The 19,054-nt window shown below is 46.4% G+C and overlaps 2 long non-coding RNA genes across 4 annotated transcripts in view; both read left to right on the top strand.

The window, feature by feature from the left end:
* The window catches only part of LOC125774467 (uncharacterized), a 134,652-nt gene that overhangs the window by 84,151 nt on the left and 31,447 nt on the right, over positions 1-19,054 (top strand). The window contains exon 1 of one of the 3 annotated variants that reach the window (XR_007420929.1): positions 1,733-4,114. The exons of the other annotated variants lie outside the window; for them this stretch is intronic. This is a non-coding gene — a long non-coding RNA (uncharacterized LOC125774467). Of the gene's footprint in view, positions 1-1,732; positions 4,115-19,054 lie in introns of those variants that run through there. 3 annotated transcript variants of the gene reach the window in all.
* Positions 5,067-16,272, top strand: LOC125774471 (uncharacterized). The gene is made up of 3 exons (XR_007420936.1): positions 5,067-8,553; positions 11,662-13,817; positions 14,854-16,272. It is a non-coding gene; the product is annotated as an uncharacterized LOC125774471 (long non-coding RNA).

The following is a 19,054-nucleotide window of genomic DNA, read 5'->3' as shown; positions in this document are numbered from 1 at the left end:
AATTAGCTCATGTGTCTTGGCTAATGTGTCTTGGCTAAGGTGTCTTGGCTTATGTGTCTTGGCTAATGTGTCTCGGCAAATGTGTCTCGGCTAAGGTGTCTTGGCTAAGGTGTCTTGGCTAATGTGTCTCGGCTAAGGTGTCTTGGCTAATGTGTCTCGGCTAAGGTGTCTTGGCTAATGTGTCTTGGCTAAGGTGTCTTGGCTAAGGTGTCTTGGCTAAGGTGTCTTGGCTAAGGTGTCTTGGCTAATGTGTCTTGGCTAATGTGTCTTGGCTAAGGTGTCTTGGCTAATGTGTCTTGGCTAATGTGTCTTGGCTAATGTGTCTTGGCTAAGGTGTCTTGGCTAAGGTGTCTTGGCTAATGTGTCTTGGGTAATGTGTCTTGGCTAAGGTGTCTTGGCTAATGTGTCTTGGCTAAGGTGTCTTGGCTAATGTGTCTTGGCTAAGGTGTCTTGGCTAAGGTGTCTTGGCTAAGGTGTCTTGGCTAAGGTGTCTTGGCTAATGTGTCTTGGCTAATGTGTCTTGGCTAAGGTGTCTTGGCTAATGTGTCTTGGCTAATGTGTCTTGGCTAAGGTGTCTTGGCTAAGGTGTCTTGGCTAAGGTGTCTTGGCTAATGTGTCTTGGCTAATGTGTCTTGGCTAAGGTGTCTTGGCTAATGTGTTTTGGCTAATGTGTCTTGGCTAAGGTGTCTTGGCTAAGGTGTCTTGACTAATGTGTCTCGGCTAATGTGTCTTGGCTAATGTGTCTTGGCTTATGTGTCTTGGCTAATGTGTCTCGGCTAATGTGTCTTGGCTTATGTGTCTTGGCTAATGTGCCTTGGCTAATGTGTCTTGGCTAAGGTGTCTTGGCTAAGGTCTCTTGGCTAAGGTGTCTTGGCTAAGGTGTCTTGGCTAAGGTGTCTTGGCTAATGTGTCTTGGCTAATGTGTCTTGGCTAAGGTGTCTTGGCTAATGTGTCTTGGCTAAGGTGTCTTGGCTAAGGTGTCTTGGCTAAGGTGTCTTGGCTAATGTGTCTTGGCTAAGGTGTCTTGGCTAATGTGTCTTGGCTAAGGTGTCTTGGCTAATGTGTCTCGGCGAATGTGTCTTGGCTAAGGTGTCTTGGCTAAGGTGTCTTGGCTAATGTGTCTTGGCTAATGTGTCTTGGCTAATGTGTCTTGGCTAATGTGTCTTGGCTGAGCTGTCTTGGCTAAGGTGTCTTGGCTAATGTGTCTTGGCTAAGGTGTCTTGGCTAATGTGTCTTGGCTTATGGAATGTGGAAGCTTTAAAGTCCATGTGGAATCCATGTGGAATCCTCACGGCGTCCATGTGGAAAGCAACGCTAGCCCTCGCAGTGTACGGGCGCTTGCACGATCCTTGCGGGTGAATGTTTAATGCCGGTGAATGAGTCCATGTGGAAAGCAACGCGTCCGCAGCGTACGCGGTGGTCGCAGCGTGCAAAAGCGCATTCACTTTTCTTCATTTATTTGTCCAATGTTCTCAATCATTTCAGCAAAAGCTCCAAGGAAGTTGTATGGGGAAAAAAGATTCTCTCACGCTCTCACGAGAAAGTGAATTTGAGGAACCCCCCTGGCGTTTTTATTTTCTGAAATTCATTCATTTTTTTGCTAAAATCCGGCGTAAGTCCACACGCTACGAACGCTCGCGGGCGACTGAAGCGGGCGTGGCTACGTGGGGCTTTATATACCAACCCGGTTTCAGTGTGTGCGTGTGGTCGCTAAATGTCTTCCTCCGGGACTCCGCGGTGGATTTCGAACAGACCCGTTAGGGACCATGAGAACAAAAGAAACTCGACCGCATGAACTCGCTTTTGCATGACTGGGATGTGTCTTGGCTAATGTGTCTTGGCTAATGTGTCTTGGCTAATGTGTCTTGGCTAATGTGTCTTGGCTAAGGTGTCTTGGCTAATGTGTCTTGGCTAATGTGTCTTGGCTAATTTGTCTTGGCTAAGGTGTCTTGGCTAATGTGTCTTGGCTAATGTGTCTTGGCTAATGTGTCTTGGCTAATGTGTCTTGGCTAATGTGTCTTGGCTAAGGTGTTTTGGCTAATGTGTCTTGGCTAATGTGTCTTGGCTAATGTGTCTTGGCTAATGTGTCTTGGCTAAGGTGTCTTGGCTAATGTGTCTTGGCTAATGTGTCTTGGCTAAGGTGTCTTGGCTAAGGTGTCTCGGCTAATGTTTCTTGGCTAATGTGTCTTGGCTAAGGTGTCTTGGCTAAGGTGTCTTGACTAATGTGTCTTGGCTAAGGTGTCTTGGCTAAGGTGTCTTGGCTAATGTGTCTTGGCTAATGTGTCTTGGCTAATGTGTCTTGGCTAAGGTGTCTTGGCTAATGTGTCTTGGCTAAGGTGTCTTGGCTAATGTGTCTCGGCTAATGTGTCTTGGCTAAGGTGTCTCGGCTAAGGTGTCTTGGCTAAGGTGTCTTGGCTAATGTGTCTTGGCTAATGTGTCTTGGCTAAGGTGTCTTGGCTAATGTGTCTTGGCTAATGTGCCTTGGCTAAGGTGTCTTGGCTAAGGTGTCTTGGCTAATGTGTCTTGGCTAATGTGTCTTGGCTAAGGTGTCTTGGCTAATGTGTCTTGGCTAATGTGTCTTGGCTAAGGTGTCTTGGCTAAGGTGTCTCGGCTAATGTTTCTTGGCTAATGTGTCTTGGCTAATGTGTCTTGGCTAATGTGTCTTGGCTAATGTGTCTTGGCTAAGGTGTCTTGGCTAATGTGTCTCGGCTAATGTGTCTTGGCTAAGGTGTCTTGGCTAAGGTGTCTTGGCTAAGGTGTCTTGGCTAATGTGTCTTGGCTAATGTGTCTTGGCTAAGGTGTCTTGGCTAATGTGTCTTGGCTAATGTGCCTTGGCTAATGTGTCTTGGCTAAGGTGTCTTGGCTAATGTGTCTTGGCTAATGTGTCTTGGCTAAGGTGTCTTGGCTAATGTGTCTTGGCTAATGTGTCTTGGCTAAGGTGTCTTGGCTAAGGTGTCTTGGCTAAGGTGTCTTGGCTAATGTGTCTTGGCTAATGTGTCTTGGCTAATGTGTCTTGGCTAATGTGTCTTGGCTAAGGTGTCTTGGCTAATGTGTCTTGGCTAAGGTGTCTTGGCTAATGTGTCTTGGCTAATGTGTCTTGGCTAAGGTGTCTTGGCTAAGGTGTCTTGGCTAAGGTGTCTTGGCTAATGTGTCTTGGCTAATGTGTCTTGGCTAAGGTGTCTTGGCTAATGTGTCTTGGCTAATGTGCCTTGGCTAATGTGTCTTGGCTAAGGTGTCTTGGCTAATGTGTCTTGGCTAATGTGTCTTGACTAATGTGTCTTGGCTAAGGTGTCTTGGCTAATGTGTCTTGGCTAATGTGTCTTGGCTAATGTGTCTTGGCTTATGTGTCTTGGCTAAGGTGTCTTGGCTAATGTGTCTTGGCTAAGGTGTCTTGGCTAATGTGTCTCGGCTAATGTGTCTTGGCTAAGGTGTCTTGGCTAAGGTGTCTTGGCTAATGTGTCTTGGCTAATGTGTCTTGGCTAATGTGCCTTGGCTAATGTGTCTTGGCTAAGGTGTCTTGGCTAATGTGTCTTGGCTTATGTGTCTTGGCTAATGTGTCTTGGCTAATGTGTCTTGGCTAATGTGTGTTGGCTAAGGTGTCTTGGCTAAGGTGTCTTGGCTAATGTGTCTTGGCTAATGTGTCTTGGCTAATGTGTCTTGGCTAATGTGTCTTGGCTAAGGTGTCTTGGCTAAGGTGTCTTGGCTAATGTGTCTTGGCTGAGGTGTCTTGGCTAATGTGTCTTGGCTAATGTGTCTTGGCTAATGTGTCTTGGCTAAGGTGTCTTGGCTAATGTGTCTTGGCTAATATGTCTTGACTAATGTGTCTTGGCTAAGGTGTCTTGGCTAATGTGTCTTGGCTAATGTGTCTTGGCTAATGTGTCTTGGCTAAGGTGTCTTGGCTAAGGTGTCTTGGCTAATGTGTCTTGGCTAAGGTGTCTTGGCTAATGTGTCTCGGCTAATGTGTCTTGGCTAAGGTGTCTTGGCTAAGGTGTCTTGGCTAATGTGTCTTGGCTAATGTGTCTTGGCTAATGTGCCTTGGCTAATGTGTCTTGGCTAAGGTGTCTTGGCTAATGTGTCTTGGCTTATGTGTCTTGGCTAATGTGTCTTGGCTAAGGTGTCTTGGCTAATGTGTCTTGGCTAATGTGTCTTGGCTAATGTGTCTTGGCTAATGTGTCTTGGCTAATGTGTCTTGGCTAAGGTGTTTTGGCTAATGTGTCTTGGCTAATGTGTCTTGGCTAATGTGTCTTGGCTAATGTGTCTTGGCTAAGGTGTCTTGGCTAATGTGTCTTGGCTAATGTGTCTTGGCTAAGGTGTCTTGGCTAAGGTGTCTTGGCTAAGGTGTCTTGGCTAAGGTGTCTTGGCTAATGTGTCTTGGCTAAGGTGTCTTGGCTAATGTGTCTCGGCGAATGTGTCTTGGCTAAGGTGTCTTGGCTAAGGTGTCTTGGCTAATGTGTCTTGGCTAATGTGTCTTGGCTAATGTGTCTTGGCTAATGTGTCTTGGCTGAGCTGTCTTGGCTAAGGTGTCTTGGCTAATGTGTCTTGGCTAAGGTGTCTTGGCTAATGTGTCTTGGCTTATGGAATGTGGAAGCTTTAAAGTCCATGTGGAATCCATGTGGAATCCTCACGGCGTCCATGTGGAAAGCAACGCTAGCCCTCGCAGTGTACGGGCGCTTGCACGATCCTTGCGGGTGAATGTTTAATGCCGGTGAATGAGTCCATGTGGAAAGCAACGCGTCCGCAGCGTACGCGGTGGTCGCAGCGTGCAAAAGCGCATTCACTTTTCTTCATTTATTTGTCCAATGTTCTCAATCATTTTAGCAAAAGCTCCAAGGAAGTTGTATGGGGAAAAAAGATTCTCTCACGCTCTCACGAGAAAGTGAATTTGAGGAACCCCCCTGGCGTTTTTATTTTCTGAAATTCATTCATTTTTTTGCTAAAATCCGGCGTAAGTCCACACGCTACGAACGCTCGCGGGCGACTGAAGCGGGCGTGGCTACGTGGGGCTTTATATACCAACCCGGTTTCAGTGTGTGCGTGTGGTCGCTAAATGTCTTCCTCCGGGACTCCGCGGTGGATTTCGAACAGACCCGTTAGGGACCATGAGAACAAAAGAAACTCGACCGCATGAACTCGCTTTTGCATGACTGGGATGTGTCTTGGCTAATGTGTCTTGGCTAATGTGTCTTGGCTAATGTGTTTTGGCTAATGTGTCTTGGCTAAGGTGTCTTGGCTAATGTGTCTTGGCTAATGTGTCTTGGCTAATTTGTCTTGGCTAAGGTGTCTTGGCTAATGTGTCTTGGCTAATGTGTCTTGGCTAATGTGTCTTGGCTAATGTGTCTTGGCTAATGTGTCTTGGCTAAGGTGTTTTGGCTAATGTGTCTTGGCTAATGTGTCTTGGCTAATGTGTCTTGGCTAATGTGTCTTGGCTAAGGTGTCTTGGCTAATGTGTCTTGGCTAATGTGTCTTGGCTAAGGTGTCTTGGCTAAGGTGTCTCGGCTAATGTTTCTTGGCTAATGTGTCTTGGCTAAGGTGTCTTGGCTAAGGTGTCTTGACTAATGTGTCTTGGCTAAGGTGTCTTGGCTAAGGTGTCTTGGCTAATGTGTCTTGGCTAATGTGTCTTGGCTAATGTGTCTTGGCTAAGGTGTCTTGGCTAATGTGTCTTGGCTAAGGTGTCTTGGCTAATGTGTCTCGGCTAATGTGTCTTGGCTAAGGTGTCTCGGCTAAGGTGTCTTGGCTAAGGTGTCTTGGCTAATGTGTCTTGGCTAATGTGTCTTGGCTAAGGTGTCTTGGCTAATGTGTCTCGGCTAATGTGTCTTGGCTAAGGTGTCTTGGCTAAGGTGTCTTGGCTAAGGTGTCTTGGCTAATGTGTCTTGGCTAATGTGTCTTGGCTAAGGTGTCTTGGCTAATGTGTCTTGGCTAATGTGCCTTGGCTAAGGTGTCTTGGCTAAGGTGTCTTGGCTAATGTGTCTTGGCTAATGTGTCTTGGCTAAGGTGTCTTGGCTAATGTGTCTTGGCTAATGTGTCTTGGCTAAGGTGTCTTGGCTAAGGTGTCTCGGCTAATGTTTCTTGGCTAATGTGTCTTGGCTAAGGTGTCTTGGCTAATGTGTCTTGGCTAATGTGTCTTGGCTAAGGTGTCTTGGCTAATGTGTCTCGGCTAATGTGTCTTGGCTAAGGTGTCTTGGCTAAGGTGTCTTGGCTAAGGTGTCTTGGCTAATGTGTCTTGGCTAATGTGTCTTGGCTAAGGTGTCTTGGCTAATGTGTCTTGGCTAATGTGCCTTGGCTAATGTGTCTTGGCTAAGGTGTCTTGGCTAATGTGTCTTGGCTAAGGTGTCTTGGCTAATGTGTCTTGGCTAATGTGTCTTGGCTAATTTGTCTTGGCTAATGTGTCTTGGCTAATGTGTCTTGGCTAATGTGTCTTGGCTAAGGTGTCTTGGCTAATGTGTCTTGGCTAATGTGTCTTGGCTAATTTGTCTTGGCTAAGGTGTCTTGGCTAATGTGTCTTGGCTAATGTGTCTTGGCTAATGTGTCTTGGCTAATGTGTCTTGGCTAATGTGTCTTGGCTAAGGTGTCTTGGCTAATGTGTCTTGGCTAATGTGTCTTGGCTAATTTGTCTTGGCTAAGGTGTCTTGGCTAATGTGTCTTGGCTAATGTGTCTTGGCTAATGTGTCTTGGCTAATGTGTCTTGGCTAATGTGTCTTGGCTAAGGTGTTTTGGCTAATGTGTCTTGGCTAATGTGTCTTGGCTAATGTGTCTTGGCTAATGTGTCTTGGCTAAGGTGTCTTGGCTAATGTGTCTTGGCTAATGTGTCTTGGCTAAGGTGTCTTGGCTAAGGTGTCTTGGCTAATGTGTCTTGGCTAATGTGTCTTGGCTAATGTGTCTTGGCTAAGGTGTCTTGGCTAATGTGTCTTGGCTAATGTGTCTTGGCTAAGGTGTCTTGGCTAAGGTGTCTCGGCTAATGTTTCTTGGCTAATGTGTCTTGGCTAAGGTGTCTTGGCTAAGGTGTCTTGACTAATGTGTCTTGGCTAAGGTGTCTTGGCTAAGGTGTCTTGGCTAATGTGTCTTGGCTAATGTGTCTTGGCTAATGTGTCTTGGCTAAGGTGTCTTGGCTAATGTGTCTTGGCTAAGGTGTCTTGGCTAATGTGTCTCGGCTAATGTGTCTTGGCTAAGGTGTCTTGGCTAAGGTGTCTTGGCTAAGGTGTCTTGGCTAATGTGTCTTGGCTAATGTGTCTTGGCTAAGGTGTCTTGGCTAATGTGTCTTGGCTAATGTGCCTTGGCTAAGGTGTCTTGGCTAAGGTGTCTTGGCTAATGTGTCTTGGCTAATGTGTCTTGGCTAAGGTGTCTTGGCTAATGTGTCTTGGCTAATGTGTCTTGGCTAAGGTGTCTTGGCTAAGGTGTCTCGGCTAATGTTTCTTGGCTAATGTGTCTTGGCTAAGGTGTCTTGGCTAATGTGTCTTGGCTAATGTGTCTTGGCTAAGGTGTCTTGGCTAATGTGTCTCGGCTAATGTGTCTTGGCTAAGGTGTCTTGGCTAAGGTGTCTTGGCTAAGGTGTCTTGGCTAATGTGTCTTGGCTAATGTGTCTTGGCTAAGGTGTCTTGGCTAATGTGTCTTGGCTAATGTGCCTTGGCTAATGTGTCTTGGCTAAGGTGTCTTGGCTAATGTGTCTTGGCTAATGTGTCTTGGCTAAGGTGTCTTGGCTAATGTGTCTTGGCTAATGTGTCTTGGCTAAGGTGTCTTGGCTAAGGTGTCTCGGCTAATGTTTCTTGGCTAATGTGTCTTGGCTAAGGTGTCTTGGCTAATGTGTCTTGGCTAATGTGTCTTGGCTAAGGTGTCTTGGCTAATGTGTCTTGGCTAATGTGTCTTGGCTAATGTGTCTTGGCTAATGTGTCTTGGCTAAGGTGTCTTGGCTAATGTGTCTTGGCTAAGGTGTCTTGGCTAATGTGTCTCGGCTAATGTGTCTTGGCTAAGGTGTCTTGGCTAAGGTGTCTTGGCTAAGGTGTCTTGGCTAATGTGTCTTGGCTAATGTGTCTTGGCTAAGGTGTCTTGGCTAATGTGTCTTGGCTAATGTGTCTTGGCTAATGTGTCTTGGCTAAGGTGTCTTGGCTAATGTGTCTTGGCTAATGTGTCTTGACTAATGTGTCTTGGCTAAGGTGTCTTGGCTAATGTGTCTTGGCTAATGTGTCTTGGCTAATGTGTCTTGGCTAATGTGTCTTGGCTAAGGTGTCTTGGCTAATGTGTCTTGGCTAAGGTGTCTTGGCTAATGTGTCTCGGCTAATGTGTCTTGGCTAAGGTGTCTTGGCTAAGGTGTCTTGGCTAATGTGTCTTGGCTAATGTGTCTTGGCTAATGTGCCTTGGCTAATGTGTCTTGGCTAAGGTGTCTTGGCTAATGTGTCTTGGCTTATGTGTCTTGGCTAATGTGTCTTGGCTAATGTGTCTTGGCTAATGTGTGTTGGCTAAGGTGTCTTGGCTAAGGTGTCTTGGCTAATGTGTCTTGGCTAATGTGTCTTGGCTAATGTGTCTTGGCTAATGTGTCTTGGCTAAGGTGTCTTGGCTAAGGTGTCTTGGCTAATGTGTCTTGGCTGAGGTGTCTTGGCTAATGTGTCTTGGCTAATGTGTCTTGGCTAATGTGTCTTGGCTAAGGTGTCTTGGCTAATGTGTCTTGGCTAATGTGTCTTGACTAATGTGTCTTGGCTAAGGTGTCTTGGCTAATGTGTCTTGGCTAATGTGTCTTGGCTAATGTGTCTTGGCTAATGTGTCTTGGCTAAGGTGTCTTGGCTAATGTGTCTTGGCTAAGGTGTCTTGGCTAAGGTGTCTCGGCTAATGTGTCTTGGCTAAGGTGTCTTGGCTAAGGTGTCTTGGCTAATGTGTCTTGGCTAATGTGTCTTGGCTAATGTGCCTTGGCTAATGTGTCTTGGCTAAGGTGTCTTGGCTAATGTGTCTTGGCTTATGTGTCTTGGCTAATGTGTCTTGGCTAATGTGTCTTGGCTAATGTGTGTTGGCTAATGTGTCTTGGCTAAGGTGTCTTGGCTAATGTGTCTTGGCTAAGGTGTCTTGGCTAATGTGTCTCGGCTAATTTGTCTTGGCTAAGGTGTCTTGGCTAAGGTGTCTTGGCTAAGGTGTCTTGGCTAATGTGTCTTGGCTAATGTGTTTCGGCTAAGGTGTCTTGGCTAATGTGTCTTGGCTAATGTGTCTTGGCTAATGTGTCTTGGCTAAGGTGTCTTGGCTAATGTGTCTTGGCTAATGTGTCTTGACTAATGTGTCTTGGCTAAGGTGTCTTGGCTAATGTGTCTTGGCTAATGTGTCTTGGCTAATGTGTCTTGGCTAATGTGTCTTGGCTAATGTGTCTTGGCTAAGGTGTCTTGGCTAATGTGTCTTGGCTAAGGTGTCTTGGCTAATGTGTCTCGGCTAATGTGTCTTGGCTAAGGTGTCTTGGCTAAGGTGTCTTGGCTAATGTGTCTTGGCTAATGTGTCTTGGCTAATGTGCCTTGGCTAATGTGTCTTGGCTAAGGTGTCTTGGCTAATGTGTCTTGGCTAAGGTGTCTTGGCTAATGTGTCTTGGCTAATGTGTCTTGGCTAATGTGTCTTGGCTAATGTGTCTTGGCTAAGGTGTCTTGGCTAATGTGTCTTGGCTAAGGTGTCTTGGCTAATGTGTCTCGGCTAATGTGTCTTGGCTAAGGTGTCTTGGCTAAGGTGTCTTGGCTAAGGTGTCTTGGCTAATGTGTCTTGGCTAATGTGTCTTGGCTAAGGTGTCTTGGCTAATGTGTCTTGGCTAATGTGCCTTGGCTAATGTGTCTTGGCTAAGGTGTCTTGGCTAATGTGTCTTGGCTAATGTGTCTTGGCTAAGGTGTCTTGGCTAATGTGTCTTGGCTAATGTGTCTTGGCTAAGGTGTCTTGGCTAAGGTGTCTCGGCTAATGTTTCTTGGCTAATGTGTCTTGGCTAAGGTGTCTTGGCTAATGTGTCTTGGCTAATGTGTCTTGGCTAAGGTGTCTTGGCTAATGTGTCTCGGCTAATGTGTCTTGGCTAAGGTGTCTTGGCTAAGGTGTCTTGGCTAAGGTGTCTTGGCTAATGTGTCTTGGCTAATGTGTCTTGGCTAAGGTGTCTTGGCTAATGTGTCTTGGCTAATGTGCCTTGGCTAATGTGTCTTGGCTAAGGTGTCTTGGCTAATGTGTCTTGGCTAATGTGTCTTGGCTAAGGTGTCTTGGCTAAGGTGTCTCGGCTAATGTGCCTTGGCTAAGGTGTCTTGGCTAAGGTGTCTTGGCTAATGTGTCTTAGCTAAGGATTCTTGGCTTAGGTGTCTAGGCTAAGGTGTCTTGGCTAAGGTGTCTTGGCTAATGTGTCTTGGCTAAGGTGTCTTGGCTAATGTGTCTTGGCTAAGGTGTCTTAGCTAAGGTGTCTTGGCTAATGTCTTTTGGCTAAGGTGTCTCGGCTAAGGTGTCTTGGCTAATGTGTCTTGGCTAAGGTGTCTTGGCTAAGGTGTCTTGGCTAAGGTGTCTTGGCTAAGGTGTCTTGGCTAATGTGTCTTGGCTAAGGTGTATTGGCTAAGGTGTCTTGGCTAAGGTGTCTTGGCTAATGTGTCTTGGCTAAGGTGTCTTGGCTAATGTGTCTCGGCTAATGTGTCTTGGCTAAGGTTTCTTGGCTAAGGTGTCTTGGCTAAGGTGTCTTGGCTAATGTGTCTCGGCTAATGTTTCTTGGCTAATGTGTCTTGGCTAAGGTGTCTTGGCTAATGTGTCTTGGCTAATGTGTCTTGGCTAAGGTGTCTTGGCTAATGTGTCTCGGCTAATGTGTCTTGGCTAAGGTGTCTTGGCTAAGGTGTCTTGGCTAAGGTGTCTTGGCTAATGTGTCTTGGCTAATGTGTCTTGGCTAAGGTGTCTTGGCTAATGTGTCTTGGCTAATGTGCCTTGGCTAATGTTTCTTGGCTAAGGTGTCTTGGCTAATGTGTCTTGGCTAATGTGTCTTGGCTAAGGTGTCTTGGCTAATGTGTCTCGGCTAATGTGTCTTGGCTAAGGTGTCTTGGCTAAGGTGTCTTGGCTAAGGTGTCTTGGCTAATGTGTCTTGGCTAATGTGTCTTGGCTAAGGTGTCTTGGCTAATGTGTCTTGGCTAATGTGCCTTGGCTAATGTGTCTTGGCTAAGGTGTCTTGGCTAATGTGTCTTGGCTAATGTGTCTTGACTAATGTGTCTTGGCTAAGGTGTCTTGGCTAATGTGTCTTGGCTAATGTGTCTTGGCTAATGTGTCTTGGCTAATGTGTGTTGGCTAAGGTGTCTTGGCTAATGTGTCTTGGCTAAGGTGTCTTGGCTAATGTGTCTCGGCTAATGTGTCTTGGCTAAGGTGTCTTGGCTAAGGTGTCTTGGCTAATGTGTCTTGGCTAATGTGTCTTGGCTAATGTGCCTTGGCTAATGTGTCTTGGCTAATGTGTCTTGGCTTATGTGTCTTGGCTAATGTGTCTTGGCTAATGTGTCTTGGCTAATGTGTGTTGGCTAAGGTGTCTTGGCTAAGGTGTCTTGGCTAATGTGTCTTGGCTAATGTGTCTTGGCTAATGTGTCTTGGCTAATGTGTCTTGGCTAAGGTGTCTTGGCTAAGGTGTCTTGGCTAATGTGTCTTGGCTGAGGTGTCTTGGCTAATGTGTCTTGGCTAATGTGTCTTGGCTAAGGTGTCTTGGCTAAGGTGTCTTGGCTAATGTGTCTTGGCTAATGTGTCTTGACTAATGTGTCTTGGCTAAGGTGTCTTGGCTAATGTGTCTTGGCTAATGTGTCTTGGCTAATGTGTCTTGGCTAATGTGTCTTGGCTAAGGTGTCTTGGCTAATGTGTCTTGGCTAAGGTGTCTTGGCTAATGTGTCTCGGCTAATGTGTCTTGGCTAAGGTGTCTTGGCTAAGGTGTCTTGGCTAATGTGTCTTGGCTAATGTGTCTTGGCTAATGTGCCTTGGCTAATGTGTCTTGGCTAAGGTGTCTTGGCTAATGTGTCTTGGCTTATGTGTCTTGGCTAATGTGTCTTGGCTAATGTGTCTTGGCTAATGTGTGTTGGCTAAGGTGTCTTGGCTAAGGTGTCTTGGCTAATGTGTCTCGGCTAATGTGTCTTGGCTAATGTGTCTTGGCTAATGTGTCTTGGCTAAGGTGTCTTGGCTAAGGTGTCTTGGCTAATGTGTCTTGGCTGAGGTGTCTTGGCTAATGTGTCTTGGCTAATGTGTCTTGGCTAATGTGTCTTGGCTAAGGTGTCTTGGCTAATGTGTCTTGGCTAATGTGTGTTGGCTAAGGTGTCTTGGCTAATGTGTCTTGGCTAATGTGTCTTGGCTAAGGTGTCTTAGCTAAGGTGTCTTGGCTAAGGTGTCTTGGCTAAGGTGTCTTGGCTAATGTGTCTTGGCTAATGTGTCTTGGCTAAGGTGTCTTGGCTAATGTGTCTTGGCTAATGTGTCTTGGCTAATGTGTCTTGGCTAAGGTGTCTTGGCTAAGGTGTCTTGGCTAAGGTGTCTTGGCTAAGGTGTCTTGGCTAATGTGGCTTGGCTAATGTGTCTTGGCTAAGGTGTCTTGGCTAATGTGTCTTGGCTAATGTGTCTTGGCTAAGGTGTCTTGGCTAATGTGTCTTGGCTAATGTGTCTTGGCTAATGTGTCTTGGCTAATGTGTCTTGGCTAAGGTGTCTTGGCTAAGGTGTCTTGGCTAATGTGTCTTGGCTAATGTGTCTTGGCTAAGGTGTCTTGGCTAAGGTGTCTTGGCTAAGGTGTCTTGGCTAATGTGTCTCGGCTAATGTGTCTTGGCTAATGTGTCTTGGCTAATGTGTCTTGGCTAAGGTGTCTTGGCTAATGTGTCTTGGCTAATGTGTCTTGGCTAATGTGTCTTGGCTAATGTGTCTTGGCTAAGGTGTCTTGGCTAAGGTGTCTTGGCTAATGTGTCTTGGCTGATGTGTCGTGGCTGATGTGTCTTGGCTAATGTGTCTTGGCTAAGGTGTCTTGGCTAAGGTGTCTTGGCTAATGTGTCTTGGCTAAGGTGTCTTGGCTAATGTGTCTCGGCTAATGTGTTTTGGCTAAGGTGTCTTGGCTAATGTGTCTTGGCTAATGTGCCTTGGCTAATGTGTCTTGGCTAAGGTGTCTTGGCTAATGTGTCTTGGCTAAGGTGTCTTGGCTAATGTGTCTTGGCTAATGTGTCTTGGCTAATGTGTCTTGGCTAAGGTGTCTTGGCTAAGGTGTCTTGGCTAAGGTGTCTTGGCTAAGATGTCTTGGCTAATGTGTCTTGGCTAATGTGTCTTGGCTAATGTGTCTTGGCTAATGTGTCTTGGCTAAGGTGTCTTGGCTAATGTGTCTTTGCTGAGGTGTCTTGGCTAAGGTGTCTTGGCTAATGTGTCTTGGCTAATGTGTGTTGGCTAAGGTGTCTTGGCTAATGTGTCTTGGCTAATGTGTCTTGGCTAAGGTGTCTTAGCTAAGGTGTCTTGGCTAAGGTGTCTTAGCTAAGGTGTCTTGGCTAATGTGTCTTGGCTAATGTGTCTTGGCTAATGTGTCTTGGCTAAGGTGTCTTGGCTAAGATGTCTTGGCTAATGTGTCTTGGCTGATGTGTCTTGGCTAATGTGTCTTGGCTAATGTGTCTTGGCTAAGGTGTCTTGGCTAAGGTGTCTTGGCTAATGTGTCTTGGCTAATGTGGCATGGCTAATGTGTCTTGGCTAAGGTGTCTTGGCTAATGTGTCTTGGCTAATGTGTCTTGGCTAAGGTGTCTTGGCTAATGTGTCTTGGCTAATGTGTCTTGGCTAATGTGTCTTGGCTAAGGTGTCTTGGCTAAGGTGTCTTGGCTAAGGTGTCTTGGCTAAGGTGTCTTGGCTAATGTGTCTCGGCTAATGTGTCTTGGCTAAGGTGTCTTGACTAAGGTGTCTTGGCTAAGGTGTCTTGGCTAAGGTGTCTTGGCTAATGTGTCTTGGCTAAGGTGTCTTGGCTAATGTGTCTTGGCTAATGTGTCTTGGCTAATGTGTCTTGGCTGATGTGTCTTGGCTAATGTGTCTTGGCTAATGTGTCTTGGCTAAGGTGTCTTGGCTAAGGTGTCTTGGCTAATGTGTCTTGGCTAATGTGGCTTGGCTAATGTGTCTTGGCTAAGGTGTCTTGGCTAATGTGTCTTGGCTAATGTGTCTTGGCTAAGGTGTCTTGGCTAATGTGTCTTGGCTAATGTGTCTTGGCTATTGTGTCTTGGCTAAGGTGTCTTGGCTAAGGTGTCTTGGCTAATGTGTCTTGGCTAAGGTGTCTTGGCTAATGTGTCTCGGCTAATGTGTCTTGGCTAAGGTGTCTTGGCTAATGTGTCTTGGCTAATGTGTCTTGGCTAAGGTGTCTTGGCTAAGGTGTCTTGGCTAATGTGTCTTGGCTAAGGTGTCTTGGCTAAGGTGTCTTGGCTAAGGTGTATTGGCTAAGGTGTTTCGGCAAATGTGTCTTGGCTAAAGTGTCTTGGCTAATGTGTCTTGGCTAATGTGCCTTGGCTAATGTGTCTTGGCTAAGGTGTCTTGGCTAATGTGTCATGGCTAAGGTGTCTTGGCTAAGGTGTTATGGCTAAGTTGTCTTGGCTAATGTGTCTCAGCTAATGTGTCTTTGCTAAGGTGTCTTGGTTAATGTGTCTTGGCTAATGTGTCTTGGCTAAGGTGTCTTGGCTAAGGTGTCTTAGCTAATGTGTCTCGGCTAAAGTGTCTTGGCTAAGGTGCCTTGGCTAAGGTGTCTTGGCTAAGGTGTCTTGGCTAAGGTGTCTTGGCTAAGGTGCCTTGGCTAAGGTGTCTTGGCTAAGGTGTCTTGGCTAAGGTGTCTTGGATAATGTGTCTTGGCTAATGTGTCTTGGCTAATGTGTTTTGGCTAAGGTGTCTTGGCTAAGGTGTCTTGGCTAATGTGTCTTGGCTAAGGTGTCTTTTCTAATGTGTCTCGGCTAATGTGTCTTGGCTAAGGTGTCTTGGCTAAGGTGTCTTGGCTAAGGTGTCTTGGCTAATGTGTCTTGGCTAATGTGTCTTGGCTAATGTGTCTTGGCTAATGTGTCTTGGCTAATGTGCCTTGGCTAATGTGTCTTGGCTAAGGTGTCTTGGCTAATGTGTCTTGGCTAATGTGTCATGGCTAAGGTGTCTTGGCTAAGGTTTCTTGGCTAAGGTGTCTTGGCTAATGTGTCTTGGCTAAGGTGTCTTGGCTAATGTGTCTTGGCTAATGTGTCTTGGCTAATGTGTCTTGGCTAATGTGTCTTGGCTAATGTGTCTTGGCTAAGGTGTCTTGGCTAAGGTGTCTTGGCTAAGGTGTCTTGGCTAAGGTGTCTTGGCTAATGTGTCTTGGCTAATGTGTCTTGGCTAATGTGTCTTGGCTAATGTGTCTTGGCTAAGGTGTCTTGGCTAATGTGTCTTGGCTAATGTGTCTTGGCTAATGTGTCTAGGCTAATGTGTCTTGGCTAATGTGTCATGGCTAAGGTGTCTTGGCTAAGGTGTCTTGGCTAATGTGTCTTGGCTAATGTGTCTTGGCTAATGTGTCTTGGCTAAGGTGTCTTGGCTAAGGTGTCTTGGCTAAGGTGTCTTGGCTAATGTGTCTTGGCTAATGTGTCTTGGCTAATGTGTCTTGGCTAATGTGTCTTGGCTAAGGTGTCTTGGCTAATGTGTCTTGGCTAATGTGTCTTGGCTAAGGTGTCTTGGCTAAGGTGTCTCGGCTAATGTGTCTTGGCTAATGTGTCTTGGCTAAGGTGTCTTGGCTAAGGTGTCTTGGCTAAGGTGTCTTGGCTAAGGTGTCTTGGCTAAGGTGTCTTGGCTAATGTGTCTTGGCTAATGTGTCTTGGCTAATGTGTCTTGGCTAAGGTGTCTTGGCTAAGGTGTCTTGGCTAAGGTGTCTTGGCTAAGGTGTCTTGGCTAAGGTGTCTTGGCTAAGGTGTCTTGGCTAATGTGTCTCGGCTAAAGTGTCTTGGCTAAGGTGTCTTGGCTAAGGTGTCTTGGCTAAGGTGTCTTGGCTAAGGTGTCTTGGCTAATGTGTCTCGGCTAAAGTGTCTTGGCTAAGGTGTCTTGGCTAAGGTGTCTTGGCTAAGGTGTCTTGGCTAAGGTGTCTTGGCTAAGGTTTCTTGGCTAAAGTGTCTTGGCTAATGTGTCTTGGCTAAGGTGTCTTGGCTAAGGTGTCTTGGCTAAAGTGTCTTGGCTAATGTGTCTTGGCTAAGGTGTCTTGGCTAAGGTGTCTTGGCTAAAGTGTCTTGGCTAATGTGTCTTGGCTAAGGTGTCTTGGCTAATGTGTCTTGGCTAAGGTGTCTTGGCTAATGTGTCTTGGCTAAGGTGTCTTGGCTAATGTGTCTCGGCTAAAGTGTCTTGGCTAAGGTGTCTTGGCTAATGTGTCTTGGCTACGGTGTCTTGGCTAAGGTGTCTTGGCTAAGGTGTCTTGGCTAATGTGTCTTGGCTAAGGTGTCTTGGCTAAGGTGTCTTGGCTAAGGTGTCTTGGCTAATGTGTCTCGGCTAAAGTGTCTTGGCTAAGGTGTCTTGGCTAAGGTGTCTTGGCTAAGGTGTCTTGGCTAAGGTGTCTTGGCTAAGGTGTCTTGGCTAATGTGTCTTGGCTAATGTGTCTCGGCTAAGGTGTCTTGGCTAAGGTGTCTTGGCTAAGGTGTCTTGGCTAAGGTGTCTTGGCTAATGTGTCTTGGCTAAGGTGTCTTGGCTATTGTGTCTTGGCTAAGGTGTCTTGGCTAAGGTGTCTTGGCTAAGGTGTCTTGGCTAATGTGTCTTGGCTAAGGTGTCTTGGCTAATGTGTCTTTGCTAATGTGTCTCGGCTAAGGTGTCTTGGCTAATGTGTCTTGGCTAATGTGTCTTGGCTAAGGTGTCTTAGCTAATGTGTCTTAGCTAAGGTGTCTTGGCTAATGTGTCTTGGCTAAGGTGTCTTGGCTAATGTGTCTTGGCTAAGGTGTCTTGGCTAATGTGTCTTGGCTAAGGTGTCTTGGCTAATGTGTCTTGGCTAATGTGTCTTGGCTAAGGTGTCTTGGCTAATGTGTCTTGGCTAATGTGTCTTGGCTAAGGTGTCTTGGCTAATGTGTCTTGGCTAATGTGTCTCGGCTAAAGTGTCTTGGCTAAGGTGTCTTGGCTAAAGTGTCTTGGCTAAGGTGTCTTGGCTAAGGTGTCTTGGCTAATGTGTCTCGGCTAAGGTGTCTTGGCTAATGTGTCTTGGCTAAGGTGTCTTGGCTAAGGTGTCTTGGCTAAGGTGTCTTGGCTAAGGTGTCTTGGCTAAGGTGTCTTAGCTAAGGTGTCTTGGCTAATGTGTCTTGGCTAAGGTGTCTTGGCTAAGGTGTCTTGGCTAAGGTGTCTTGGCTAATGTGTCTCGGTTAATGTGTCTTGGCTAAGGTGTCTAGGCTAAGGTGTCTTGGCTAATGTGTCTCGGCTAAGGTGTCTCGGCTTAGGTGTCTTGGCTAAGGTGTCTTGGCTAAGGTGTCTTGGCTAAGGTGTCTTGGCTAAGCTGTCTTGGCTAATGTGTCTTGGCTACGGTGTCTTGGCTAATGTGTCTTGGCTAATGTGTCTTGGCTAATGTGTCTCGGCTAAGGTGTCTTGGCTAAGGTGTCTTGGCTAAGGTGTCTTGGCTAAGGTGTCTTGGCTAATGTGTCTTGGCTAAGGTGTCTTGGCTAAGGTGTCTTGGCTAAGGTGTCTTGGCTAAAGTGTCTTGGCTAAGGTGTCTAGGCTAAGGTGTCTTGGCTAAGGTGTCTTGGCTAATGTGTCTTGGCTAAGGTGTCTTAGCTAAGGTGTCTTGGCTAATGTCTTTTGGCTAAGGTGTCTCGGCTAAAGTGTCTTGGCTAATGTGTCTTGGCTAAGGTGTCTTGGCTAATGTGTCTTGGCTAAGGTGTCTTGGCTAAGGTGTCTTGGCTAAGGTGTCTTGGCTAAAGTGTCTTGGCTAAGGTGTCTTGGCTAAGGTGTCTTGGCTAATGTGTCTTGGCTAAGGTGTCTTGGCTATTGTGTCTTGGCTAAGGTGTCTTGGCTAAGGTGTCTTGGCTAAGGTGTCTTGGCTAAGGTGTCTTGGCTAATGTGTCTTGGCTAATGTGTCTTGGCTAAGGTGTCTTGGCTAATGTGTCTTGGCTAATGTGTCTCGGCTAAAGTGTCTTGGCTAAGGTGTCTTGGCTAAAGTGTCTTGGCTAAGGTGTCTTGGCTAAGGTGTCTTGGCTAATGTGTCTCGGCTAAGGTGTCTTGGCTAATGTGTCTTGGCTAAGGTGTCTTGGCTAAGGTGTCTTGGCTAAGGTGTCTTGGCTAAGGTGTCTTGGCTAAGGTGTCTTGGCTAATGTGTCTTGGCTAAGGTGTCTTGGCTAATGTGTCATTGCTAAGGTGTCTTGGCTAATGTGTCTTGGCTAAGGTGTCTTGGCTAAGGTGTCTTGGCTAATGCGTCTTGGCTAAGGTGTCTTGGCTAATGTGTCTTAGCTAAGGATTCTTGGCTTAGGTGTCTCGGCTAAGGTGTCTTGGCTAAGGTGTCTTGGCTAATGTGTCTTGGCTAAGGTGTCTTGGCTAATGTGTCTTGGCTAAGGTGTCTTAGCTAAGGTGTCTTGGCTAATGTCTTTTGGCTAAGGTGTCTCGGCTAAGGTGTCTTGGCTAATGTGTCTCGGCTAAGGTGTCTTGGCTAAGGTGTCTTGGCTAAGGTGTCTTGGCTAAGGTGTCTTGGCTAAGGTGTCTTGGCTAATGTGTCTTGGCTAATGTGTCTTGGCTAAGGTGTCTTGGCTAAGGTGTCTTGGCTAATGTGTCTTGGCTAAGGTGTCTTGGCTAATGTCTTTTGGCTAAGGTGTCTCGGCTAAGGTGTCTTGGCTAAGGTGTCTTGGCTAAGGTGTCTTGGCTAATGTGTCTTGGCTAAGGTGTCTTGGCTAAGGTGTCTTGGCTAAGGTGTCTTGGCTAAAGTGTCTTGGCTAAGGTGTCTTGGCTAAGGTGTCTTGGCTAATGTGTCTTGGCTAAGGTGTCTTGGCTAATGTGTCTTGGCTAAGGTGTCTTAGCTAAGGTGTCTTGGCTAATGTCTTTTGGCTAAGGTGTCTCGGCTAAGGTGTCTTGGCTAAGGTGTCTTGGCTAATGTGTCTTAGCTAAGGTGTCTTGGCTAAGGTGTCTTGGCTAAGGTGTCTTGGATAAGGTGTCTTGGCTAAGG

Source organism: Anopheles funestus, unplaced genomic scaffold (genome assembly GCF_943734845.2).
Source record: "Anopheles funestus unplaced genomic scaffold, idAnoFuneDA-416_04 scaffold_10_ctg1, whole genome shotgun sequence".
NCBI lineage: Eukaryota > Metazoa > Arthropoda > Insecta > Diptera > Culicidae > Anopheles > Anopheles funestus.
Note: the sequence above shows the minus strand (reverse complement) of the source record. Positions and strands in the feature narration are given on the sequence as shown.